Genomic DNA, 22,372 nt, shown 5'->3' with positions numbered 1-22,372 from the left:
TGCACAACATCTGTATGTACAAATCTCTGATAAGGTCACTTTACCAATTAATATAAGAGGGCTGGAAGATTAAATTCCTAGGTATTTTTGGAAAAAAACCTAACATACTCAAAAATGACCTGATTAGAATAGTAGGTCTTGTTCTATGAATTTTGTTAGAAACTACACTCTTCCTGCATCCACCTAAATTAAGAAATGTAAACGGGTGTCCAGATGTTAAGAAATGACTGTCAATTGTATTTATGTGAGGAAGTACTATATCCAATTGAATTCTGGCCTCTAGGCAGCCCAGGTAAAAGGTCCACTTAGATTTTATTATATTTAGAATAAACAGTATATACTTGAGCTATGAGACAACTGTACTTGTTTAGTAAATCCCATGCATGCTGCCACAGAAGCAAGTCACATTGATTCAAGGGGGCTTACCTCTAAGTGTTCACAAGATCAAAATGTTGCAGCACATCACACATGTTTACTCAGAATCAAGTCCCACTGTCTTCATTGTGTTAAAGTAAAGTTTGCAAGTTAAAATGTCTGTAGGATTCTTGTCTTAGGTTCTCAGTCTAAATAACACACATTAACAACTGAAGCTGGTGGGCCGTGGTACTCAGGAAACATTTGGAAGAGCAGAACCCATGTTATTTTTGTAAAGATGTGATGATCAGGCAGTAAGTAATGAAATTGTTGCAACTCTTTATGAGCTGAAAGGAAAGGCTATACAGTGCTGTGTGTTCAGAACATTTCAATAATAAAAAAGTAATAAGAGCAGACTCCTCCTAAAGGGAGTTAATAATTAACTAGGAAAAAAAATCTAAATTAATCTGAATAGGTATGCACACCATCACTCAGTTGGGCAGTTGATTGCAGACATTCTTGTCACCACTGGTCATTACTTCTCCTCTGCCAATCCTTTCAAAAGGTCAAAAATCATGACTCAATATGTTGCACACGTGAGTCTTGGATAGTGCCAAATTCTCTAGCATGCTACTTGTCAAATATTCACACAAGCCTCCCCACAATTATTGTAAAACATTAGCATATATAATATTGGAAGTGGATGCCATAATCAACAGAATATATAATTAATACATCACAAAGATTCCTCTACTATTTTGATTTGAACTATCAGTGCAAGCAGAAATAAGGAAAAAAGAAAAGTTGTGCTGTCGAGTCAGTGTCGAATCTGGGCGACCACATAGTCATGTGGTTTTCTTGACAGAATACAAGAGTGGTTTACCATTACTTTCTCCCACACAGTATGAAAGTATGCCTTTTATAGGAATAGCGATATTCCTATATTGCAGCTGCCCGATATAGGAATTTCCCACTCATATTCTGGGAAACACACCAGTGGGGATTCGAACCAACAGCCTCCTGCTTTCTGGGCAGATTGCTTCCCCACTGTGCCATTAGGTGGCTTGCAAGTAGAAAAGGACCATTTAAATAAATGAAGCATAACTAACTTAAGTTCCCCAAATTTAATGGGATTTAGTCATTACTAACTTAGTCTGCCCAATGGCTGACATGCTGAGCAGCCATATGAGGGAAGAGCAAGAGCTCCATCCTCACATGGAAGAAGGGAGGGGGAATGATTTTTGCTTTTTCTCCCCCTCTTGAAAAGCCACTTCTGTGCCCATGAATATGCCCATGAGGGCTGTACAACCCTCATGGACATATTCTTGGATGCACAAAGGCCTTTTGAGGGAAGGGGAGAGAACAATTGCTTTCCCCTCCCTTCTGCCCACCCAGCACGGCAAAACAAGCCTCACATGGTTAGTTTAGTCACTCCTTGGGAGGATGGAGCTCTTGCTCTGTCCTTGTAAGTTTGTGCAGCATGTCAGCTACTGTTTTAATTATAATCATGGGAACCATAATACCTGAAATGGAATTGGATATCCTTTCGAACATTTTCACGACAAAGTAAACCTTCTTCAAGTATTCTGCATGAAAACCAGAACACACAAATTGTTCAAATGGGATACAAATATTGCACTCCGGTCTATTGGTGCAATTGATTCTGGCAGAAATTCCATTGATTTCATTGGAGGAGAACAGTAGCCAATAGTTGACAACTACAAAAACAAAACAGCTGGAACTGGCCTGTTATATAAATCAAAGAGAGGGCATAAAAACTGGAAAAAGTGATGAATCTTAAACATATGGCTAATTAAATACTGAGGAATTTTCTGTGTCTTCCTGACTAGCTGATGCCTGTGAAATAGCAGAAAACATACTAAGAACAGCACCAAAAGTTTACCACCCCTAATTTGACAAGCGATATAAAAATAATCTCTTAAGAAAGATAACATTATTTGCAAATTGAGCAAGAGGACCCCAATGATAGCCATATATAATCAGTTGTCACCTTGCAGCTCAATTAGCCCTCATGTAAAAACGAGGCATGTAAGGAGAAATGAGGTTTTGACATTATCTCTGCCAGCAAGATAATTACACAGCCTTCATTTAACAGTAGGGCAACACTACTGTAGCAACAAATTAACTCAGCTCCATTTGCAATTCATGGTGTGTTTTCTCATTTAACACCATTTGTCTTACTCCAGTGAATGTTTCCATTAGTTTTCTTCAGCACAGCAAAATACTCTGTTTTGACATTACGTCATCAGATCACTGTTCCAGTAACTCTGAGACAACCAATATACATTTGATTTAAGTCTCTTTTGATACAATTTTAACTAAAACTTTGGGGGTTTGGTTTACAGATGAATAGAAGTACTTTTGAATGTAATGACTGCACAAATTTGTTTCACTTTGCATTCATTCAATTCCATGAGAAGCCTAAGCTGTCATTTTATTAAAATAATGATGGAAAGCATGCACTAGATTAAACTGCCAGTATAACCAGCAAATTCTTAAAGGTTAGTTGAAAGGAAAGGAAAGGTTGTGCTGTCGATTCCTGGCGACCATAGAGCCATGTGGCTTTCTTGGCAGAATATAAGAGGTGTTTACCATTGCCTTCATCCTTTTATGCCTTTTAGCACCTTCCTATATAGCTGCTGCCCGATATAGGAGTTCCCCATAGTCTGGGAAACACACCAGTGGAAATTCGAAGAAACAGCCTCCTGCTCTCTAGGCAGGTTGTTTCCCCGCTGCGCCATTAGGTGGCTTAAAGGTTAGTACTATAGGGCTTATGAGCTGATGCAAAGCTAGCTCATTGCAAACCACAGTTTGCAAATAAGGAGACAGTCTCATGAAAGTACACTCCATTCTGTTTTCCCCCTCTTGAAAAGAAACACTTTCTTCCTTTCCGTGTTTGCCTTTATTCTATTTAGTGTTGAGTGTGCATCAATACTAAATATGGCTAAAGTTACCCAGATTCCCAATAAACCAGGGTTTGCAAACATACCTCAAATCTTGTTTTAAAATTCTGGTAAAGTACAGGGCTGGATTAAGGCTATGAAGGGTCTAGGGGATAATGGAAGGCCTAAGGTAGAGCCAAAAAATATGAGGACCTAAAGCTACAGCCTTAATCTGGTCTTGGTGAAGAGGGGAATCCTGCTTAGCATGACTGCATATGTAATGATAAACCATGGTTAAGGGCTATAAGACATGGGAAAGGGGAAATTTGTTTCAGTGAGGAAAGGAAGAGACGTCTGTGTCAGAGCAGAGTGCAGGCATTTTAATATCCTCTATTTTTCCAAATTTTGGTGCTTATTGCCAGAGGTGGATGAGTTGATTGTAACATCCCATGTTTACATGCTAAAAACCAACACAAAAAGCCAGTGACCAACATCCTCAGTAATGGTGCAGTAATGGGATATAAGGTGTCTCCTTGGCATTTTAGTAATCCAGAGTCCCACTGCATGAGGGCCCATTTTCATCAATCTCTCCTTCCCCCCAAAGCTCTTCTTTAACATCTATAAATATGTCCCCGAGGTCTCGCACAGCCTTCAGGAACATATATATGGCCGTTAAAGAGCGCTTCTGGAGAAGGAGAGATCGGCAAAAACTGCCCCCACATCTGCTGCATAGTAGGATTCTGAATTACTGAATGCTGAGGAGGTGCTCTGCAAGTGGCGCATCCAGCTTATTTTTAACAGAAATCTTTAAAAATTGTAAGCCGCTTTGGAGGCCTTACTGGTTTGAAAGGCGGGATTAAAATCCTTTCAATAAATAAGGAAATCCCCATTTCTGGAGCAGGAAAAACTTTTCATATGACAGGGGCAGAAAAGCAGAGGCGCTTGTAAGTCATTTATTAAACACCGCTACAAAGACACATTTATTTCCTCAAATGCAGAGCTTTGTTTTTTTTAAGTAAATGAACAAACCACCAAATTGATGTATGCCTTTAAAAAAACCTGTAAGGGGTTAGCTATCGTCTTTTGTACCACTGGCAGCTCTATCATCATTCAGATCATACTGAAAGCTTATCCAAGAGATGCCCTCTCCTTATCTTCCAATAGTTCTTTGTGCTTGCTAACATTAGCTTACTAACACAAGGAATCTCTGGATTAACCAGTATAGCTATTTGGAAAGGTCTTTGTTACTATAAAATAAGGCCAGTTACATTAAAGGCATTCACATAATTATGGTTACCTGGAAAGCAGCAACAAGAAAATACAGAGCCAGCACTTTACGAGAAAAGCCCATGCAAAAGCTAATTAAAAGGACCTGAAAACATTAGAAATAGTCTTTTGAAACTTTTCTGTATTTATACATTATGTTGAATGTCACCCTTTTCTACTTCGAATGAATGACCTCTGATAATCATCTGACCCTTTGGGCAGGGGGTAGAAATAAAACTAGTTATACTCCTTGCATTATTTAACACACGTTAACTTCATGAGTGTCAAAGGAAAGCACCAACTATTTCCAAAATTAATTAAACAGAACAACAAATACAGCAGACAAACAGCTGATCTGTCTAACTCAACTTCACAAAATCTATCTAGCCTATAGTCAAAGAAAGGGTGTCACTTTCTGTTATGTGATTCCAAGGTGACTGCTTATATTTTGAACTGCTAGGCTAATTCTAGCCTGAGCAAAAATCTGTCTTTTATTTCATAATTAATTCTCAGTGTCAAAACTGGTAGATGTCCTTTTGGTACCAACCTACTATGGCTGTTCACTAAAACACAACAAAGTGTGATTAAACAATATTACAGTCCTGACATTTAGAAAACATAAATAGAGTAAAGGCTATGGCAAAATGACAGGCAATATGCATTCCTTAACTATATTCTTAACCAGGTTAAAAGCATATTGCATTTCTAGATTTTTTTAGACAAACATTTCAAACACGATGACAATAACGAATGGTGAAATCCCTGTCTCCACAATTTATCAGATGAATTATCAGGGCTGTATCCTGATACAATTTGTTCCTAACAGAAGTTCCTACATGACTGCAATAGAAACAATCAATTTAGCTAGACCATCCAATAACCTGGTATTAATTTTTCTGGTTCAACAGAAATTTTCGGAGCCTATATCAGTCTATCCCAGTTAAGGAACAGAAGAACAGTACTCATTTATATCCTTATCGTTACTTATTTCTCTAAATCAAAACATAGCTTTCCTTCTTCAGTGTACAGAGTTTCTAGTTTTTGCTAAACAGGACAGAAAATTTGGTTGCAAAGACCTATATCAACCATATTTACATTTTCTGATGTATCAGTAGAGAGAGAACCCTTAAAAAGGCAGAGCACAAAAATGCTTCCTGAAGCAAAGGCCTATGTTCCAGGACAACTTCACATACAGATACGTGTTTAATCTTTCTAGCATATTACCAACATGTATTGAATAGCCCAGCTAAGAAAATATTAATCAAGTATTTTATGCCTCAGTTCTAAACAGGGTTAACTTCAGTTCTCCAAGCTTGGATTCAGATACGAACTTTGAAGATGCAGAAACCTGCCTCCTCCAAAGGAGAAGAGAACTTCCATGGCTCTCAGGAATCTCAGCTTGGAAAATTAAGTTCTCTTAACACTAGTCCCACAAACCCTTCCAAATGGGCATTTTCCCTTACCCTTGCAGCAGTAGTGCTGGTGGGTTGCAAGCAGCAACCAGGGAGGGGGATTTCCTTTCTCCCTCTACTCACTCATGTTACTCTGGCACATGAGGAAGTTTCTTTTTCCTTTCCTTCTTGCAACTGTGACTAGCCCCTGCAAATACTACAACTTCCAGTAGCCACTGTGCCACTCTTCCTGATGTGCTGAGGACCCAGCCAATCTGATCATTTGCAACAATGGAGGAAAGGGAGCAAGGAGGGAAACAGCCTCCTTGTGTGCCATGCACCAGGACAACACATTGAGGGGTGGTGGTGATGGGATAGAATCCCTTCCCAACAATACTTGCTTGCCACCTGCTATTGCTACTGGAGATACGAGCTATCATGTGAACAAGATATTGTGTGATTCACAGCTATGTGTGAATAATCCCCAAGTCTCATTCTTTCTATAGTAAACAGGCAAAACAGATGTGGCAAAATACTGAAGAACAAAAGCTGAATAAAAGCAAAATTTTCAACAATTCTTCACATTTTAAACTATACTATCCTGAAAATAGTATATTTTCAGTTAGCCCATTTCAGCCTTAAATGTTCACATGTCCGCCATCTTGAATCGGGGTGGATGACATCTTCACAAACTATGCCACTGAGGTGTCCCTACAACTGTACCCAATTTGGTTCATATTAGTCCAAGCATTGCGAAGTTGATAGAGGGGGACACACAGAAACAGGCAGAATGCCGGGTGATCGCGTGAGCTTACTTTCCAGAAGGAAAGCAGCCTAAAAATAAAAGTGCATTTGTTGTGAGAGAGTTAGTGATCAAATAGTTCAGCGCTAATACAGTCAAGCCATCAAAAGAAAGTACCATGATCACATTCAAGGTTTGAAACAAATGTTAAAAGACATACTTGAAATAAGAGTGTTAGGTTTCCACATGCTGCATTCTAAGCAACTGAGGAGATTCAAAAGCAACACATTATGCATAACATTGTGAAGAGCACATTAGGGCATAGATCCCAATATACACTGAAAGCAACATCTGTGTCTACATGTATTAGTGGCAGTGACAATCATATCAAGATGTGCAATGTACTCCCAGAAATGAGCAATGTTGTTATAAATCAAATCCAGGAGTTACAAGGATTCTCTTATTAAGAATAGATTCCTTGTAGAAGTTGTTAAGATTATGACGTGCTGGTACAGACACAGAGCTATTTCCCTGCAACCCGTAATCTACGATCTGTGAGCTCTCCTTAGGGATGGGTGTTCTTCCACAGTTCTCTCTTCAGAGCAATTTCCTCTTATTCAGTATCAACTATGAGTTCATATTACACATGCACCAATTCTGTTTAAAATGTTGTGCCCCCATCTTCAGCCCCAGGGTAGCTTACAACATAATTAAAAAACAAAAACAAACAACTGTCAAAATCAATAAAATAAAGTGAGTGAGAAAGCGAGTCACTTATACTATGAAACAGAGCCTGTGCACCAACCAAATCAGAGAAACAAACTGAATGCATCGTGGAACAAAAATGCCTTTAAGGCTTGCCAATTACCAAAGGAAGCCCATCAGATTTCCCAGGAAAGGGAGTCTGACAACCTGAACATTCTTAAAATTCTTGCTCCCCTTGCCCCAAAAGTGCCCGAACCACAGTTTGAATCACAGTTTGTGCACATCCTTACTTCCTTGAGGTGCTGACCAGAAGTGCTTTAAGGTAATTGTGCAGCAGCCCCAATGCTACGCTAATGGGGTTACTTTTGAAGTAGAACCTACTGGGTTCCTACCATCGATGGTGGATTGCGCACCATGTCGCCCATGGTCTCCTAAATGTATCCCAGCCAGGGGTCCAGAAAGATACCTCAAACTTCCAAGCAACTTGTCCATATTCTCAGGATAAACAATCTTAAATACATTTAACAACATGGGACAAGCAGAAGTCAAGGACACATCCACAGACACATGTTCTCAATACGGAATCCAAGCTGGAGTGATTTAATTAGCAAAGAAGCTTGCAAACTGGTCACAGTGGGCTACCAAGGACCCCCATCTTCTACGGGGCTATTATGCAACAAACCGCTCACCACTCTGCTGGGATGATACTGCACTGATGCAATGGTGATGGAAAAGGAAGAGTAGACTAATTCTGTTCATTAAGATTTGCTGTGAGCTTTCCTCCTGGTGTAAATCAGGATCCCTTGTAAAGTAGAAAGGTGCAACTAGCGGTGACACTGGGAGATCCATGATAAGATCTGCTGCATTTAAAAAGTTTAATAGCTGTGGTGGGTGAGGATTTGATAGGGATTGTAGTACTGGAGGTGGGCTTAACCTTTTTCTCACACCAGTTTTCTTAATGAAAATGCCTCCCTCCTAGCTGAAGCTGCTGTTTGGCCTGCAAGAAAAAAATGTACAGGTACCCATCTGGATCCCTCATCATGGCTGCTATTAAAGTTTTAAAACAGCAGAAATTCAAATCGCAGGTCTTTCAATATCATGTCTAATTTAGCCTCACAATCAGAGGGATTCTGCTTTGCACTAGCCATGGAAAGTGAGCATGCATCCCTGAGGCTGGCTCCTCAGGAATGGTTTGCAGATTATGATTATGCAGATTATTAGAATTATGCTTGCATTAGCTCTATATACAGTGCTATGGTCAAAACTATTTCTTTATAGTAAAAAATATCCCTTTTTATCATGTGGAGAGACATGGCCATGCAAATTCCCCACCACCCCAGACAGTATGCCAACTCCTAATTGCAACCAGATTTGGCGGTGGATTTCCATTCCCAGCTACGAAGGTGCATAAACCACTTCACTCCCAGCTATGCTCTTGCTGCCAAACTCTTACCTGCACTTTGGTACACAATATATCCACAGGTATGGCCCCTCACCAGTTACGATATCTATAATATTAATAAAAAAATATGACACAGGGTAGAAAACTACTTCAAAATAAATAGGCCTTCTATGGTGGGTGGTTTCTTTCCCATGCCCATGTTAAGCCCTTTGGGATGGTGGTGAACACGCTGTTTATCTGTGGAAACTTCAGTTTCCCCCCACCTTGATGATGATAGTGTCTCAAAACCAGTCTGAGGCATTGCATAGTTCTGTGTTCTCAAGTCAGGACAGATGAAACCAACCCTTCCCAAGATGTCAGACCTAGTGTTTTGAAAAAGTAAAGCATTTGGAAGCATCTGACCTCACAGAAGCAGGGATTTTAGCCAGCAAAACAAAGCCAAAAGGATCATAACAGCAACCACCACCACAACAAATCAGCTTCAGTAAGCCTGGCATCAGTGGATCAACCATCCACAGTCCATCTCTGGTCTTTCCCCATTTCTCCTAGTGGGATACAGCCTAGAAGCGGGGGTTGGAGCTTGTTTCCAGGTGGAGAGAACATGGAGATGTAGAGGTGAAATGTGCGGCACTCAACAGTCTACTTACTGAACCTCACTCACCTGTCAGTGGAGGTACCAAGATAATGGGTTACATGAGGAGCAGAAATGGCAAAAGGTGGTCTACAACCAGACTATCACTTGCCCACTTCACAGTGGTGAGCTGGGGTTGGGGTCTTCTGGTGAGAGGCCAGACTAAGAGAAGTTTAGTCCAGCAGGAGGAGACAGTGAGTGAAGCAACTCCCTTCCCCTTTAATCTTGGTGTGCGGGAGAGAGAGAGGATGGTTCAGAACAAACCATCATGAACCCTGAGGGATGAATCCAAATACTGCCTGGAGTCCTGGTGAGCCACTGCCAGTCAGAGTAGACAATGCTGCTCTAGATGGACCAACGGTCTGACTCAGTAGGCAGTAGCTTCCTTGGTTCCGATGGAAGCACCTTGAATTAACAGAACTGATAGTGTATCTTAGCCTGCTAGTCCTGGTTGGTGTGTTTCATGTCAGTTATGAAGCACTGCAGGGCCTCTGGGTAGTACATTTGGAGTCCTCCCATTTCTGTGCCATGATGCAGCTGAGATGATTTGAGGTCAATACATGTAATTTAAGGTTTGATGACAAAGCCACCTGATAGGAGAGAAGAGTGATTGCCAAGCTGGCAACCATTAGAGGAATCTGGAGCTTGTTTGTGCGAGAGCTGCAGCACAGCTCCATTCCAGCAGCTGTTAGGATTCCGAGATGCTGTCCCTTCTGGCAACACATGACAAGCAAGCCAAATAAGGTTTGAAAATATGGTGGTGCTATGATGCAAAAAATAATAATAATAAAAAAAAATCCTACCCACTGATCGGTAACAAGCTCACCAGTAGAAAGGATAAAAGCAGATTAGAAATTGGGCAGGAGCCTAGGTGTATGTATGATCAGGAGTGAAGACAGGAAGGAATTGAGGAATCGCACCTGAGCATGCTGGGAGAAGGGGACAGACTTCAGCTACATGAAAAACACCTGAGATTTGCTGTCTAACAGGAGCAAGGAGTGAAAGTTAACCCTTTGTGAGCCGTGCCCTCTGAGGGAGAAGGACCTCTGTCCCCAAAGGGCTCATAATCTAAAAAGTAACATGAGAGACACTGGCAACAGTCACTGAAGGCACTGAAGGGGTACTGTGCTGGGGGTGGATAGGGCCCGTTGCTCCCCCCCGCTAAATAAAGAGAACTGCTACTTTTAAAAGGTGCCTTTTTGCCCAGTTAGCAGGGGCATCCTGACTAATCTGAATCCCTGATTCAAATTAGCATGCCTCTCATGTGATTAAAGGATGTGCCAAGAGCACATCAGAATATCCGCCAGTGACATCAGGGCATCTACTTCAGAATAAGAAGTCCTACTCATATGTAAAACATGATGACTCCAGATGAGGGTTAAAATATTTATTTATTTATTTGTGGCAGAAGCTGAATTTGATGATAGGGACATGCAATTATATAAAAAGTGGGCAATGTAGATAAAATTATTTTATTTATTTCTTACATTTCTATACCACCCCATACAACCCCCCCCCAAAAAAAAAACCAAACCCTGGAGGTTCACAATTTAACAATACCAGCAATCATCATACTTGCATTTTCCTAACAAATGCAGCTTACCCCCACCCCCAACCTACTCTGAAGTACAAGCCAGTAAAGCTGCAATCCTTAACATTCTTTCTTGCAAGTAAATTCCACTGAAATCAATGTGTCTTCTTTCTGAGTAAACATGGTTAGGATTGGGCTGCAAATACTATTCCTGAACGAGTGACAAAGAAATTAAGGGACAGCATAGAAATGATTGGTGGATTAAGCACCTATTGCAGAAACCTCAGGTGAGTAAATTTTTGCATTGATTGGCAATGGCTTGACAAGAACTCAATCAGCACTTAAGCAGGAGTCAGGGGATCCTCTGACAGAAAATTTGATGGCATGCGATAAGCAGTCATTCTACTAGCCAAAATTCAGAAAAACCAAGGTAACTGACTAATATAGACAACAAATATGTAAATAAACAATTCTACCATTGAAGCTGAAAGATATCAAGAATTCAGAATGGATGTTCCCAGCTTTACTTTTATTGAACTGCAGCGATCCAAATACATTCACATCATGAACTAATTCCTTTTGAATTAAATGAATTCTATTATAATGGAATGAGTGAGAGACTTGAAAGAATTGCTTACAATTGCACACAGAAGGAGAAAAAAAGATAGCTAAGTCTAAATTAAGATGTCGGCTATGAAGTTTCCAATAGGACCTTGACATGACTGTTGACCTACTCATGACATGATCACACCAGTAAGGATTTGGAATTCTATTAGTATTACCAGAGGAAAAAAGTCAAGGAGTCATCAGGAAAACAAATCTATATCTGCTACTCCATCAGCCAATTACTGTTGTTAAAGTGGAATTAGATGGGTATTGACAATGCGAAGGGGATAAGGATTAAACAGATGACTGAGTATACAGCTAGCAATGGGGCTGTGCTTTTGCTGCATAAAGTTTGCAAGCAAAATGTTCTGGGAAAGGAAAAGAATAGAATTATATTGTGAATCTCAATAACAGAACTTAGAAGAAAAACAGGTGTTTATTTTTTCAGCAAGTCAGACCATTTTCTTCTAGATGAGGTACTAAATAACAGCACTCTACTGGAGTGCACTAACAGAATATTATGTTATTAACTTGGCAACACAGTTCAACCACGATTATCTCAATGCCATGGGGGACTCTGAATAATTTTAAATAATTACCTTAAAAAATAATAATCAAGGGATTTCTTTCAATTGAGTTAACAGATGTCTGGGGGACATGAACCTGATAGTGGTGAATGGAGTTTGCATTAGAGAGGACGGACAGTAATATTAACACATGCATACACAGAGAGACTTATATGGCATGTTTACTGGCTATATTATCTGCGTAAAAAAGCAAGCAATATTATTCCCACTTTAAAGAGAGACAAACTGTTGCAAAGTTATTGGTCCTAACATTTTGGGCCACAGTGTACTGTGGCTTGTACATTCTTCTGTGAATTGAAGGAGATCTGTGCTTCCAGAAGGACCTCTTTTAATATAAGAACTCTTCTGTTCATGAAAGCCACTCCAGGCGAAGGAGTACCACAGTGTGAAAAGTCAGATTCTAACCCAGCAGTGACTCACACAGGAGACAAAAAGAGCACCGAGCACAGATGTCATAAGTCACTCCTGTGTTAAATACATTTGCTTTCTGGAGGCCACATGCAGGGCTTCGCATTTTGTCTACCAAACACAGATAACAAAGCTTCAGTGTAGCCACCATTAAGCAGCCATTGTGGAAACATGGTACCACCAATGTTCCCTCTAACAGGGACTCCCAGATGTTGCTGACTACAACTCCCATAATCCCCAATCAAAAGTAATAGCAGCTGGGGATTCTGACAACATCTGGGAATCCCTGTTAGAAGGAACACTGGGTACCACTAATGGCAGCTACAATCCTGGCCATTTCCCACCAGGAGCAATTAGGAACAGTGGCTGACATGCAGACTAATGAAGCATCTATGCAGTAAGCAAAGTTGCATGAGAATGCAAGCTTCGGATTTAGCACAATAGCCTTGGACTAGCACAACACGTCTGAGTCAGCACTTCGCTAATCTGAATGTCAGTCAGTATTTAAATATGATACACCATTTTAATTTAAGAGATATTTCAAAGCAGTTAATGAAGCCCAACAAAAATCAATTTAAATATTCTCTCTCATTATCTGGGGCATGTCTCTGGTAATAAAGTTAATTGCTACGATATCCAGAGTTGCATCCTCCTGCGGAGAGGCTGCTCCTAACTCTCCCCAAGAAGCAGAGTGTGCGGGAAGCAATTTTTGCTGCTCTTCTCTACCTCCATAAGTGCTCTTTGCCTTCCAAAAATATGTCCCCCAGAGTCACTTTTCTGAAGTATAAACGCTATACACTCCGCACACACACACCCCATTTTATATAACATACTACCTGCACTATTAGGCTTAATGAATCCTCTGGTGAGCTACTGTTCTGGCAGACATGACCAAGTATGATGAGTTCCAGTTCAAACATCATAATCCTATCTTTACTTGGGAGTAAGTCTCATTGAGTTCAATAGGGCTTATGCCCAGGACCGTGTGCAGAGGACTGCAGCTGTTTCTTTCCTAAGATATTCAAAATGCAAAGCAAAAGTTGTTTGATACATTTCCCTATCCTCTGACCCATAATTTTTTCTTGCAACACATTGGTTTGATATATTGAAGTATTACAGTGCTAAAAGAGATCTTATGTTCTTGTGACTTATTACAGTCTATTCTGATTAACATTATCCAGTGGAATATTGAATCTATTCTTTATCTTGAGAACCTAGGCAAATTTCATATTTACTTTATGTATTAATGGACACACAGTTGCCTCACTTGGCTAACCAAGAGTGCTGCCTTGTGACATTTAAGGGTGAGAGAACAGCAACAATGTTTGCTTCACACTACACACACTCTTGATTAGTCAAGAGAAACTGCTGGCAACTACAATTTAAACATTTGATACAATTTTCGCACAAGTCAAGCAAGGACTACAGAGTATTCTTCACTCTGAAGTGTCAGAAATAACAGTTATTTTATTGCTACAGCAATGTAGCAATCTTTAATAAAATGATTACATTAGCAGCTATAGTACTATGGAAACACATTAAACTTCTGTTTGGTGGGAGGGGATTCTGTTTCTGAGTAAAGATGACAAATCGCCCTTTACTCTGGCAAAATACTGCAGAAGCTTTTCCATTTTTCCTTAACTGGGAGGGTGGAGACTGCCGCATCACAAGTGGAGAACTGAAAACTGTGATGTGGTAACTTGGCCAAGGCTACCCAAGGGATTTCTAGAGGAGAAACACTGAACATGGGGCTGACATGGGTTGAATGCAGCCCTCTTTTACTAATGGGATGGGCCAGTGTACTCCTCAAAATAAGAGAAACAATTCTGATATAATCAGCAGAGGCAGTTAGCCAATAGACAATCTATATATTTAATTCTCTTAGGTGCAACCGTCGCTAATCCTATGTGTGGCAGCTCTCGTGAGAGCTGCTGATTAGCGACAGGGGACTGCGTGTGTGTGGTGGGGGAGAGAAGTGGCAGCCTGGCGAATGGCCGGCTGCCAGGGGAGGTGGGGAGAAGACTGGTGGCTGGCGGACAGGCGAGTGACCCCAGTAGGTGGCCGGCTGGAGCAGCCACAACTGGTGAGAGTGCCCAGCAGATGGGCGGCCATGAATGGCAGTCATGAATGGCAGGTGGGCCCGGAAGGCGGGCAGCCACAGCCAATGGTGGGTGGCCGCAACCAGCAGGCAGGTGGCCACAGCAGCTGAGACCGGCCAGGAAGAAGAAGGTAGCAGTTGCGGGCGGGGTGAGAAGAGGGGTGGCAAGCAAAAAGGCGGTGGGGGAGGGGGGGACTAGGGGCGCAGATGCTCTGTGCTGCATCAGCTAGTCCTTAATATTTAGTTTGATAACTCAATCTGTAACTCTAAACATTTCCCCCCTGAAGATGTTTCTGTTAGTTCAAACAAGTGTATTTAGGATAGAGCTTCCCAGCTTCCAATAACTAAAGCACTCCCCCCCCCCGGAATTAAATTTGAAGCACTGTTCACTTTACTGTAACTATCACCCTAACCCCACCCCCAAGTGCCCACTCCCTCTTTTCACTTGCTTAATCACTGAGTGCTATTGCCTCCTCAGGACAACAACACTGTCATTCCCAACGTAGAAATACAGCAGAAGACAAGGCCAGAGCAGTGACTCATTCAAAGATAGTGGGCAGCACTCCGTCTGGGCTCCCAGAAAGCTTTCCTTATTAAATTATTTTATTTCTCATGGCACAGGACCTATCTTCGTTTGCCACACACTGTGGCCAAAAGTTCCTGCTGCCAGATTTAACACATCTGCCTTCTGATTTGGCTTGAGCTCATCATAAGGCTGGCTGCTGGCAGTATACTTCCTTCTGAATAAGCAAAGTTTTCTAAGCACTGACAAAATAGGGGATACCACCAGCCAAAAGAGTAGTATTGATCAGGCATGGAAAACAAGGGAAAGAAAAAATTGTTCCCAACAGTACACAGATACATGATCTGTGTTTTAACTAAAGAATTCAACTGTAAGTGCAATCTAGAACTTGCACAATTTACTTCTGCAGTATATCTTAACTAAGATTTCAGTTCTATCTTTGTTAGAACAACTTTCTGACCCACTAAACTCATTTCTGTCTTCCAAACTGTAGATATGAACATCAGAGTTGGTGATGATTTACAGCCAGTTATTTGAGAGGACAGCATTTTCAAGATAAATATTAAAATGGACTTTTTCTATGTCAGGATTAGGGGCTTTTAAAAACTCTAATACTGATTTTGAATAAAGGGCAAAAAAGTGAAAATGTTTAATATAAGGGTAACAGACACAAATATAAATTTAAAGCAATCTACTTTATGTAACCTGCCTTGCCAGATCTTTTTTTTAACTTATTGGGAAAGTCACTCGACTTAATATTGACACATAGATGTATAAATCAATACATTCAGAATGAGTGATATATTTTAATTTTAAAATGCTCAAACTATAGCAGTAAATCTATGCACTTAGCACATACAGATCATCAAAAAGGCATGCTTCTTGGGATTTAATATTGAGATATCACATGAGCACGGGGTACATATCTTGCAATGCAAATCTAAAATCTTTTTATTTGTCCCCTTCCAACTGTACACCACTATAAAGAGGGGATGCCATCACAGACAGGGTGCTTGAATTCCACAGAGGTTAATGGTGTGGCTAGAGAATTTACATGGCAAACATATCACTCCAACATATGCATCACCGTGATAAAATATTACTATGCATGTTCAGCAACTTGTACGCTATCTAGCTTACCAGCTGATTATATTCATAAATGTTCTTGCTGTTAGCATTCCCATCCAGTGAAATGAAAGGGGAGAACTTTTACCCAGACAGTAGTCTGAGGAACAAGACCAAACCAGAGTCTTTAAGTCTCAAATTTTTTATTTGAGTTCATATCCCACTTTATCTGGGAGGTTTGGGACAAGCAACAACATGTGGTTTAAAATTGCAAATTTAAAAAAGTAAAAAGTAAAACTAAATTTAAACAACCACACTACTTGTTTAATCTTCTTATAATTATTTATAAAATGTCTCACTTTCTGCTAGATGTTGCACAGATAAAACACAAAAACAAGTCCTGAGCAATGGATTAAAGCCTATATATTTCAGTCACCAAATGCTTGTGAACACAGAAAAGCATTACACTGCTTCCTAAATAGGGCATGTTCAACCAAATGTTCTTGTGATCTTTCAGGAGAAGGGAGCTCTATGGTTGCACAACACCAAACTCCTTCTGTCTTTAATGTATGAACTTTTTGTACAGGTATTGTTATGAAGGCATACGATCGGTCATGGGGAACATAACAGGATAGAGAGAAGAACATTGCCTTTAAGTACAAAGCCATTAGGGCTTTAAAGGTAATGGTCAATACCTCAGTTAAAGGTATTGGAGGGTTGCTGAAAGCCAGTGCAAACTCTGTAGTACCTGCATAATTGTGCTCTTGGCATGATTTATGTCCCTCAAGAGGCAAGCTGTTGTTTTCACCAATAGATGCAGGCTTCCAACAGCCTTTGGAGGCAATTTTACAGTATTAGCATGATATATGTGAAGGCATTGGCCCACATTTTCTACAGGCAGCCTGGACAGGAGAGGAGAGCTGGTCTTGTGGTAGTAAGCATGACTTGTCCCCATAGCTAAGCAGGGTCTACCCAGGTTGCATATGAATGGGAGACTAGACGTGTGAGCCCTGCAAGATATTCCCCTCAGGGGATGAAGCCGCTCTGGGAAAAGCAGAAGGTTTCAAGTTCCCTCCCTGGCTTCTCGAAGATAGGGCTGAGAGAGATTCCTGCCTGCAACCTTGGAGAAGCTGCTGCCAGTCTATGAAGACAATACTGAGCTAGATAGACCAATAGTCTGACTCAGTATATGGCAGTTTCCTATGTTCCTATGACACTACCTATGCTGAAGGCTTGCTTCTCGGAGCAGCATGCGGAGAGGGGAACATGGACACAATGTTCACTTTTCTTCCCCTTCCCACAAAAGTCATGTTCACTGACAGGAATATGTCTGAGGGCTGCGCTGCCATGTTTTATTACTCAGAATGGACTGGGGAATGACACTATTTTTATTTATTTATTAAATTTATATACCGCCCTTCCAAAAATGGCTCAGGGCGGTTCGCAACATGATAAAAACAATTAAAACAAATTAACAATTAAAATCAAACTATTAAAACACAGTAAAACCAACAAAACAGCTAAAAGCTCTAAAACAGTATAAAATTTAAACCACACATTTAAAAAGCTGAAAAAGCTTGGGTGAAGAGGTGGGTCTTCAGATGTTTTTTAAAAATAGTCAGGGATGGAGAGGATCGCATTTCAGGAGGAAGTGCATTCCACAATCTCGGGGCAGAAATCGAGAAGGCCCGTCTCCGTGCGTCCACCAGACGAGCTGGCGGTAACTGGAGACGGACCTCCTCAAGTGACCTCAGTGGACGGTGCGGCACATAAAGAAGAAGGCGTTCTCTTAAATACCCAGGGCCCAAGCCATTTAGGGCTTTATAAGTTATAACTAGCACTTTGTATTCTGCCCGGAAAGCAATTGGCAACCAGTGTAGCTCCCTCAGCAAGGGAGTAATGTGGTCTCTCCAAGATGACCCGGAGACCAACCTGGCTGCCGCATTCTGAACCAACTGAAGTTTCCGGACTACGTACAAAGGCAGGCCCACGTAGAGCGCATTACAGAAGTCCAGTCTGGAGGTTACCAACAAATGTACCACTGTTTTGAGGTCATTAATCTCGAGAAACGGACGCAGCTGACGTATCAGCCGGAGCTGATAGAAGGCACCCCTGGCCACCGCCTCAACCTGAGAAACCAGGGAGAGGTGTGAATCCAGAAGTACTCCCAGACTGCGGACCTGTTCCTTTTGGGGAAGTGTGACCCCATCTAGAACAGGTAGATCAAAATCTTCTCTGGAGTTCCGACCCCGCACAACAAGTACCTCCGTCTTATCTGGATTCAGCTTCAGTTTATTCTCCCTCATCCAGCCCATTACTGCCTCCAGGCAGGCATTCAGGGAAGATATGCCATCTCCTGAAGAAGTTGACATGGAGAAATAGATCTGGGTGTCATCAGCATACTGATAACATCCCGCTCCAAATCCCCTGATGATCTCTCCCAGCGGTTTCATGTAGATGTTGAAAAGCATTGGAGAGAGTACGGAGCCTTGAGGGACACCATACTTAAGCTCAGATTTTGAGGAGCAACAGTCTCCAATCAACACCATCTGGAATCTATCCAAGAGGTAGGAGTGAAACCACTGTAAAACAGTGCCTCCCACCCCCAACACCCTCAGACGTTACAGAAGGATACTATGGTCGATAGTATCGAAAGCCGCCGAGAGATCCAAGAGGAGCAACAGAGTCACACTTCCTCTGTCAATTCCCAACTGAAGATCATCCATCAGGCCGACCAATGCAGTCTCCTCCACCCCATAGCCCGCCGGAAGCCAGTTTGAAATGGGTCTAGATAATCAGTTTCCTCCAAGACTGTCTGGAGCTGAGAGGCCACCACCCTCTCAATTACCTTGCCCGGCCACAGGAGGTTGGAGACAGGCCTATAGTTCCTCAACTCTGAGGGATCTGATGTAGGCTTCTTTAAAAGAGGTCTAATGATTGCCTCCTTAAGACAAGGAGGCATCCTGCCTTCCCTCAGAGAAGCATTTATGATTTCTACCAGGCTGACTACAACAGCCTCCCTGCTAGATAGAACAAGCCATGTTGGACAAGGATCAATAGAAGAAGTGGTAGGCCTCACCTCTCCAAGCAGCTTGTCCACATCCTCAGGAGTCACAAACTGAAACTGATCCAGTTGAACCGCATAAGAGTTGTCGGACACCACCAATTCAGACATCAAATTAATTGTGGAGGCTCCGCCTAAGTTGGCCCGGATCCGAGAGATTTTATGTGCGAAAAATTCTTTAAACACATCACAGCGAATAACTGATGGCTCCAAATTCTTGTTCAGGGGAGGGGGGGCAGATACAAGTCCCCTCACAACCCTGAACAGCTCCGCCGGACGCGAGTTCGCAGAAGCAATACGGGCAGAAAAGAACCGCTTCTTTGCTGAACATATCGCCTGAGCATAGATCTTTAAGTGTGCTCTATGACATAATCTGTCGGATTCAAGTCGAGTCCTTCTCCACCTCCGCTCCAGCCACCTACCTTGCCGCTTCAGCCACCGTAGATCTTCCGTATACCAAGGGGCCAGTTTTGAAGCAGGTCGGAGGGGACGGTTAGGAGAAATCTTTTAACGAAACGCGGTATAAAAATGCAAAAAATAAATAAAAATAATAATAATAAAAAATCGTGTCTACTGCCCTGGTGAGCAAGTTGTTCCAATTCTCAACCAGGCCATCAACAGGATCACCAGCAGAGCCAACATTAAATCCCTCCAAGGCTTCTTGGAATCCTACCGGATCCAATAACCTCTTCGGGCGGACCATTCTAATAGGCCCCTCGCCCCTGCAGAGGTGGGAAGTGGCTGTAAGTCCAACCTTAACCAGATGGTGGTCCGTCCATTACAACAGGGAGATCGTAGGAGTCCCCACCCACGGAACACCACCCTGATCAGAATAAAAGACTAAATCAAGCGTGACCTGCAATATGCATCGGTCCAGAGACTGCTTGGGATAGGCCCATAGTTGTCATGGCCGCTATGAACTCCTGAGCCGCCCCGGACAAATTGGTCCCGAAATGAACATGGAAGTCCCCCAGCACCAAAAGTCTGTGAGACTCCAACGCAAGCTCCGCGACCAAGTCCGAGAGCTCAGTAAGGGAATCCGTTGGGCAGCGGGGCAATCGGTACACCAACAGAAGTCCCAATCTATCCCTGGTCCCCAAACTCAAGTACACACATTCAATATGGTCCGATACCCTAACAGGGACCCTGGTAAGGTAGATGTTATACTTATGGACCACAGCCACTCCACCTCCCCGCCCACGTCCCCTCACCTGATCCTCTACAGAATATCCTGGAGGAAGAAGCTGGGACCAGACTGGGCCACCAGCCTCCCCCAGCCAAGTCTCGGTAATACACACCAGGTCGGCCTCTTCATCCATAATCAAATCATGGATGAGTTCTGATTTATTTTGGACCGACCTGGCATTGCAGAGGAGCAAGGTAAGGTTATGTGGGTTGTTGGTAGTGCTCCCCGAGGTCGAAGAGCTGACAGGACAGCCAGAAGGGGAGACAGCTATTAGGTTTCTCACTACCCTTCCCCTGGAATGGCCTGCTGACCTGCCAACGATATTTCTTCGATTCCCCACCACTACCGGAATAGCTGCCCCACTTTCAACGAAGGCACTCCCTGACTCCCCATCTCCAGACAAACCCACACACATTGCAACTTCAACCCAATTCTAAAACAACTTAAAAACTAATTACACAGAAGCCCCACTATTGAATACCCCGCTACAAATAGTTAGATAAAGTGTCCCGCCCTCGCCCTTGTCTCTCCCCCGAAGTGGCTCCCCCGAAGTGGCGATCCCCTTTGGTGTCGCCCTTCGGTGGCGACCCCGCCGTTGGCGGGCCCGCCACCACTGGCAGTCTTCCTATATAGGCTGAGCAGCCAGCAAAGCAGGTGGAACCAGGAAAAAAACTGCCCAGTCACCCTTGCAGCCCCAGTCCTGCAAAGCCTCACCACAACCAGTCCTGGGGGAGGCAGATGGCAACCAGGGGGGCAGAGCAGAAGAGGCAGCCAGGCTGGCACCCCAGCCTCTCACCCTGGGGTAGATGGTGTTCTCCTCTCCAGCAAGCTTCTCACCCTGGGGTAGATGATGTCCTTCTCTTCAGCAGGCTTCTAGGGGGCTAAGGGCACTGGCAGTCTTCCTATATAGGCTGAGCAGCCAGCTCAGCAGGTGGAACCAGGAAAAAACTGCCCAGTCACCCTTGCAGCCCCAGTCCTGCAAAGCCTCACCACAACCAGTCCTGGGGGAGGCAGATGGCAACCAGGGGGGCAGAGCAGAAGAGGCAGCCGGGCTGACACCCCAGCCTCTCACCCTGGGGTAGATGGTGTTCTCCTCTCCAGCAAGCTTCTCACCCTGGGGTAGATGATGTTCTTCTCTTCAGCAGGCTTCTGAAGTTCTAGGTGCTTGCACATGATCAGAAGGGGGTGGTTTGGGGCTTGGAAGAGTCCTTACCCCATTTTGGACAGACAAGCATAGCCTCCATTAGGCTTTGCAGCCCCTGCTCCCAAACGAATGCTGCAGCGGTGAGCTTGGATCAGGGAAGTCCTCCAAGAACTGGAAGAACCTTCCCACAATGCACCATGTGGCCAGGAGGTGGCAAACCCATGAATTCAGCAGCCACACTCTGATTGGTCACAAGGTGCAGGAGGCATGCCCAGCCCTATTCAAGCCACTGCTAGCATGAGACCATAGAGCATGGTATGCACATTCATACCTAGCAGCCCCTCAAACCGCAGGGCTTTCTCACAAACATGGCGGCTGACTGCCGCAACCTGAAAACACCGGGAAAAGTGGACACATAAGTCTAGGCACTGGGGCTCCTGCACTTCACTAACCTGAGTTAAGAGTGAGGGTTAGAAGCAGGGTTATCCAGATTCGGACTACTATGGCTTGGAGCATTTGCCCTGGTTCCTATGTGCATGCAACCCTGGGTTAGAGGCAGATAACCCAGGTTTAGCTGCTCATGTGAAGAGGCTTACTATGTCATTACAATAGAATTATTCCTCCTGCACTCCACGGCGGCGGGGGGGGGGGGCGGGGACACGACACATGATGGTTGTAAGGTGCTGGAGGTGAAAAGAGCCTGTCACCACTCATTACAGAGGACAGCATTTTCTGTAAAAGAAAGAACACATTCCTGCTGCCGCCA

At 43.0% G+C, this 22,372-nt stretch overlaps 1 protein-coding gene across 6 annotated transcripts in view; it reads right to left on the bottom strand.

Moving 5' to 3' along the window:
- GPATCH2 (G-patch domain containing 2) overlaps window positions 1–22,372 on the bottom strand; it is a 153,261-nt gene that overhangs the window by 96,741 nt on the left and 34,148 nt on the right. The window contains exon 6 of one of the 6 annotated variants that reach the window (XR_008319358.1): window positions 8,815–8,869. The exons of the other annotated variants lie outside the window; for them this stretch is intronic. The gene's annotated coding sequence lies outside the window, so the exon portion shown is untranslated. The remainder of the gene's footprint in view (window positions 1–8,814; window positions 8,870–22,372) is intronic. 6 annotated transcript variants of the gene reach the window in all.

The sequence above is a fragment of the Hemicordylus capensis genome, chromosome 1 (assembly GCF_027244095.1).
Source record: "Hemicordylus capensis ecotype Gifberg chromosome 1, rHemCap1.1.pri, whole genome shotgun sequence".
Classification (NCBI taxonomy): Eukaryota; Metazoa; Chordata; class Lepidosauria; order Squamata; family Cordylidae; genus Hemicordylus; species Hemicordylus capensis.
This window is presented reverse-complemented; position numbering and strand designations above follow the sequence as displayed.